Here is a 6,987-nt window from a genome sequence, read left to right as displayed (position 1 = left end):
GAAACCAACATTGGAAGGGAGTTTACGGCCAAGATGCTCCTTAGGCCGTAAACTCCAAGATTAAGTGCCAAAACCACTTCAAACTCTTCCTAAGGCTTAGTCTTCATTTTTGGCTAGTACCTTAATGTGTTTAGGACCTAGAAAAATCATGAAAAGCTCAAGTGTTGAAGAGTTTACGGCCAAGAGTATTTCTTGGGCCGTAACCTCCTTTAAAGGGGTCAAAGGACACCCTAGACACTTCCTTAGGCCAAGAGACTTTTAGGGCAAGTACCTAGATGAGTTTTGGGCTAGTTAAAATTCTTAGAACCTCATGTGTGAGGGAGTTTACGGCCCAAAGAGTTCTATGGCCGTAAACTCCATCAAATGGTTCCATTTAATGCCATAAACCTCCCTTGATCCAAGTATTGAAGCCTAGACTTGTTCCTAGAAATGTTAGAGACTTGAAAGGCCAATAAGAACCCTCCCAAGGGAGTTTACGGCCGTAAACTCCAAGGGAGAAGGGTCTTTGGGCCGTAAACTCCCCAAAGGAGTCAGTGTGGTGCCCAAACACTTGTATAGCCTTGAAACAATTCCCCTCTAAGGTTGTAGTACTTTTAAACTCCATTTCATGACTTGTTTGAGAGTTTACGGCCAGGAGCTTACTCCCCTGGGCCGTAAACTCTAATGAATATGGTCTTTTGACCTTAAACTTTCATTAGGGGCATTGCACTTCTTTGTTGCAACCCATTAGCCTCCTAGCACTTGACCAAAAGTGTTGTCCTCGCGCTTAAATGTTATTACTTGTATAATTAGTGTTATAATCACTAATTATTTATATACATATGTTTCATATGTAATTAGGATCATTGTGTGTGTCTAAGTCTTCACTTGACACCAAGCACTTGTCTGATCCTTCCGTACGATAACAGCCCGTTCAATTCCAGTCACATACTGCAAGTGAGTTGATACCCCTTAACTGTGACAACCCGAAATTTTCCATTCAAATCAAACCACATCAATCCAATGGAAGTAGAGCAGTTTCAGTGAAAATTCAAACTTTTGGAATAAGTTTGGCAGTTTTAGGGTTTTACACCTAAGGAGTTATTAGGAGAGTGGGTGCACTAGGATTTTGTGCAACACTGTAATTCCATTACTCTAGGTCATTAGAATCCATTCCGAGAATAGAAATATTTTCTGCCAAAAATCTCTGGACTATAAATAGAATTCTGAACCAAATTGGTTCATTATTTGATTTCCATTTAGAGAAAAGCCAAATACTCTCTCACGGATCTTCGGGTTTTCATCCCAGATTGTGAGTCTACTTCCCTAAATGTGTTTTAATACTTGTTATATGCTTTATAACATTGTTTACATGTCCAAAACACAAGATCCGGGAGTTTACCGCCCAAGAACGTTCTTGGGGAGTAAACTCCAAAATCAAGCCTAAAGGCCACCTAGTCCCATTTCCGTGTTAGGCATCTAACTAAGGACTTAGTGTATGATCATTAGAGGCTAGAAACAAATCAAAAGAAAGTAGTTTGAGGAGTTTACGGCCAAGGAACAACCTCTTGGGCCGTAAACTCCAAGTAAAGGGCACAAATGAGTGCCTAGTGTTCCTTTAGCCTTAGAACAAGAACCTAGAAGCCTTAAACTCATGATTTAGACCCACAAAACAATTAGAAACCAACATTGGAAGGGAGTTTACGGCCAAGATGCTCCTTAGGCCGTAAACTCCAAGATTAAGTGCCAAAACCACTTCAAACTCTTCCTAAGGCTTAGTCTTCATTTTTGGCTAGTACCTTAATGTGTTTAGGACCTAGAAAAATCATGAAAAGCTCAAGTGTTGAAGAGTTTACGGCCAAGAGTATTTCTTGGGCCGTAAACTCCTTTAAAGGGGTCAAAGGACACCCTAGACACTTCCTTAGGCCAAGAGACTTTTAGGGCAAGTACCTAGATGAGTTTTGGGCTAGTTAAAATTCTTAGAACCTCATGTGTGAGGGAGTTTACGGCCCAAAGAGTTCTATGGCCGTAAACTCCATCAAATGGTTCCATTTAATGCCATAAACCTCCCTTGATCCAAGTATTGAAGCCTAGACTTGTTCCTAGAAATGTTAGAGACTTGAAAGGCCAATAAGAACCCTCCCAAGGGAGTTTACGGCCGTAAACTCCAAGGGAGAAGGGTCTTTGGGCCGTAAACTCCCCAAAGGAGTCAGTGTGGTGCCCAAACACTTGTATAGCCTTGAAACAATTCCCCTCTAAGGTTGTAGTACTTCTAAACTCCATTTCATGACTTGTTTGAGAGTTTACGGCCAGGAGCTTACTCCCCTGGGCCGTAAACTCTAATGAATATGGTCTTTTGACCTTAAACTTTCATTAGGGGCATTGCACTTCTTTGTTGCAACCCATTAGCCTCCTAGCACTTGACCAAAAGTGTTGTCCTCGCGCTTAAATGTTATTACTTGTATAATTAGTGTTATAATCACTAATTATTTATATACATATGTTTCATATGTAATTAGGATCATTGTGTGTGTCTAAGTCTTCACTTGACACCAAGCACTTGTCTGATCCTTCCGTACGATAACAGCCCGTTCAATTCCAGTCACATACTGCAAGTGAGTTGATACCCCTTAACTGTGACAACCCGAAATTTTCCATTCAAATCAAACCACATCAATCCAATGGAAGTAGAGCAGTTTCAGTGAAAATTCAAACTTTTGGAATAAGTTTGGCAGTTTTAGGGTTTTACACCTAAGGAGTTATTAGGAGAGTGGGTGCACTAGGATTTTGTGCAACACTGTAATTCCATTACTCTAGGTCATTAGAATCCATTCCGAGAATAGAAATATTTTCTGCCAAAAATCTCTGGACTATAAATAGAATTCTGAACCAAATTGGTTCATTATTTGATTTCCATTTAGAGAAAAGCCAAATACTCTCTCACGGATCTTCGGGTTTTCATCCCAGATTGTGAGTCTACTTCCCTAAATGTGTTTTAATACTTGTTATATGCTTTATAACATTGTTTACATGTCCAAAACACAAGATCCGGGAGTTTACCGCCCAAGAACGTTCTTGGGGAGTAAACTCCAAAATCAAGCCTAAAGGCCACCTAGTCCCATTTCCGTGTTAGGCATCTAACTAAGGACTTAGTGTATGATCATTAGAGGCTAGAAACAAATCAAAAGCAAGTAGTTTGAGGAGTTTACGGCCAAGGAACAACCTCTTGGGCCGTAAACTCCAAGTAAAGGGCACAAATGAGTGCCTAGTGTTCCTTTAGCCTTAGAACAAGAACCTAGAAGCCTTAAACTCATGATTTAGACCCACAAAACAATTAGAAACCAACATTGGAAGGGAGTTTACGGCCAAGATGCTCCTTAGGCCGTAAACTCCAAGATTAAGTGCCAAAACCACTTCAAACTCTTCCTAAGGCTTAGTCTTCATTTTTGGCTAGTACCTTAATGTGTTTAGGACCTAGAAAAATCATGAAAAGCTCAAGTGTTGAAGAGTTTACGGCCAAGAGTATTTCTTGGGCCGTAACCTCCTTTAAAGGGGTCAAAGGACACCCTAGACACTTCCTTAGGCCAAGAGACTTTTAGGGCAAGTACCTAGATGAGTTTTGGGCTAGTTAAAATTCTTAGAACCTCATGTGTGAGGGAGTTTACGGCCCAAAGAGTTCTATGGCCGTAAACTCCATCAAATGGTTCCATTTAATGCCATAAACCTCCCTTGATCCAAGTATTGAAGCCTAGACTTGTTCCTAGAAATGTTAGAGACTTGAAAGGCCAATAAGAACCCTCCCAAGGGAGTTTACGGCCGTAAACTCCAAGGGAGAAGGGTCTTTGGGCCGTAAACTCCCCAAAGGAGTCAGTGTGGTGCCCAAACACTTGTATAGCCTTGAAACAATTCCCCTCTAAGGTTGTAGTACTTTTAAACTCCATTTCATGACTTGTTTGAGAGTTTACGGCCAGGAGCTTACTCCCCTGGGCCGTAAACTCTAATGAATATGGTCTTTTGACCTTAAACTTTCATTAGGGGCATTGCACTTCTTTGTTGCAACCCATTAGCCTCCTAGCACTTGACCAAAAGTGTTGTCCTCGCGCTTAAATGTTATTACTTGTATAATTAGTGTTATAATCACTAATTATTTATATACATATGTTTCATATGTAATTAGGATCATTGTGTGTGTCTAAGTCTTCACTTGACACCAAGCACTTGTCTGATCCTTCCGTACGATAACAGCCCGTTCAATTCCAGTCACATACTGCAAGTGAGTTGATACCCCTTAACTGTGACAACCCGAAATTTTCCATTCAAATCAAACCACATCAATCCAATGGAAGTAGAGCAGTTTCAGTGAAAATTCAAACTTTTGGAATAAGTTTGGCAGTTTTAGGGTTTTACACCTAAGGAGTTATTAGGAGAGTGGGTGCACTAGGATTTTGTGCAACACTGTAATTCCATTACTCTAGGTCATTAGAATCCATTCCGAGAATAGAAATATTTTCTGCCAAAAATCTCTGGACTATAAATAGAATTCTGAACCAAATTGGTTCATTATTTGATTTCCATTTAGAGAAAAGCCAAATACTCTCTCACGGATCTTCGGGTTTTCATCCCAGATTGTGAGTCTACTTCCCTAAATGTGTTTTAATACTTGTTATATGCTTTATAACATTGTTTACATGTCCAAAACACAAGATCCGGGAGTTTACCGCCCAAGAACGTTCTTGGGGAGTAAACTCCAAAATCAAGCCTAAAGGCCACCTAGTCCCATTTCCGTGTTAGGCATCTAACTAAGGACTTAGTGTATGATCATTAGAGGCTAGAAACAAATCAAAAGCAAGTAGTTTGAGGAGTTTACGGCCAAGGAACAACCTCTTGGGCCGTAAACTCCAAGTAAAGGGCACAAATGAGTGCCTAGTGTTCCTTTAGCCTTAGAACAAGAACCTAGAAGCCTTAAACTCATGATTTAGACCCACAAAACAATTAGAAACCAACATTGGAAGGGAGTTTACGGCCAAGATGCTCCTTAGGCCGTAAACTCCAAGATTAAGTGCCAAAACCACTTCAAACTCTTCCTAAGGCTTAGTCTTCATTTTTGGCTAGTACCTTAATGTGTTTAGGACCTAGAAAAATCATGAAAAGCTCAAGTGTTGAAGAGTTTACGGCCAAGAGTATTTCTTGGGCCGTAAACTCCTTTAAAGGGGTCAAAGGACACCCTAGACACTTCCTTAGGCCAAGAGACTTTTAGGGCAAGTACCTAGATGAGTTTTGGGCTAGTTAAAATTCTTAGAACCTCATGTGTGAGGGAGTTTACGGCCCAAAGAGTTCTATGGCCGTAAACTCCATCAAATGGTTCCATTTAATGCCATAAACCTCCCTTGATCCAAGTATTGAAGCCTAGACTTGTTCCTAGAAATGTTAGAGACTTGAAAGGCCAATAAGAACCCTCCCAAGGGAGTTTACGGCCGTAAACTCCAAGGGAGAAGGGTCTTTGGGCCGTAAACTCCCCAAAGGAGTCAGTGTGGTGCCCAAACACTTGTATAGCCTTGAAACAATTCCCCTCTAAGGTTGTAGTACTTCTAAACTCCATTTCATGACTTGTTTGAGAGTTTACGGCCAGGAGCTTACTCCCCTGGGCCGTAAACTCTAATGAATATGGTCTTTTGACCTTAAACTTTCATTAGGGGCATTGCACTTCTTTGTTGCAACCCATTAGCCTCCTAGCACTTGACCAAAAGTGTTGTCCTCGCGCTTAAATGTTATTACTTGTATAATTAGTGTTATAATCACTAATTATTTATATACATATGTTTCATATGTAATTAGGATCATTGTGTGTGTCTAAGTCTTCACTTGACACCAAGCACTTGTCTGATCCTTCCGTACGATAACAGCCCGTTCAATTCCAGTCACATACTGCAAGTGAGTTGATACCCCTTAACTGTGACAACCCGAAATTTTCCATTCAAATCAAACCACATCAATCCAATGGAAGTAGAGCAGTTTCAGTGAAAATTCAAACTTTTGGAATAAGTTTGGCAGTTTTAGGGTTTTACACCTAAGGAGTTATTAGGAGAGTGGGTGCACTAGGATTTTGTGCAACACTGTAATTCCATTACTCTAGGTCATTAGAATCCATTCCGAGAATAGAAATATTTTCTGCCAAAAATCTCTGGACTATAAATAGAATTCTGAACCAAATTGGTTCATTATTTGATTTCCATTTAGAGAAAAGCCAAATACTCTCTCACGGATCTTCGGGTTTTCATCCCAGATTGTGAGTCTACTTCCCTAAATGTGTTTTAATACTTGTTATATGCTTTATAACATTGTTTACATGTCCAAAACACAAGATCCGGGAGTTTACCGCCCAAGAACGTTCTTGGGGAGTAAACTCCAAAATCAAGCCTAAAGGCCACCTAGTCCCATTTCCGTGTTAGGCATCTAACTAAGGACTTAGTGTATGATCATTAGAGGCTAGAAACAAATCAAAAGCAAGTAGTTTGAGGAGTTTACGGCCAAGGAACAACCTCTTGGGCCGTAAACTCCAAGTAAAGGGCACAAATGAGTGCCTAGTGTTCCTTTAGCCTTAGAACAAGAACCTAGAAGCCTTAAACTCATGATTTAGACCCACAAAACAATTAGAAACCAACATTGGAAGGGAGTTTACGGCCAAGATGCTCCTTAGGCCGTAAACTCCAAGATTAAGTGCCAAAACCACTTCAAACTCTTCCTAAGGCTTAGTCTTCATTTTTGGCTAGTACCTTAATGTGTTTAGGACCTAGAAAAATCATGAAAAGCTCAAGTGTTGAAGAGTTTACGGCCAAGAGTATTTCTTGGGCCGTAAACTCCTTTAAAGGGGTCAAAGGACACCCTAGACACTTCCTTAGGCCAAGAGACTTTTAGGGCAAGTACCTAGATGAGTTTTGGGCTAGTTAAAATTCTTAGAACCTCATGTGTGAGGGAGTTTACGGCCCAAAGAGTTCTATGGCCGTAAAC

This window comes from Lactuca sativa, chromosome 5 (assembly GCF_002870075.4).
Source record: "Lactuca sativa cultivar Salinas chromosome 5, Lsat_Salinas_v11, whole genome shotgun sequence".
Taxonomy (NCBI): Eukaryota; Viridiplantae; Streptophyta; class Magnoliopsida; order Asterales; family Asteraceae; genus Lactuca; species Lactuca sativa.
The sequence above is the reverse complement of the archived record's forward strand: the minus strand, read 5'-3'. Positions refer to the sequence as shown.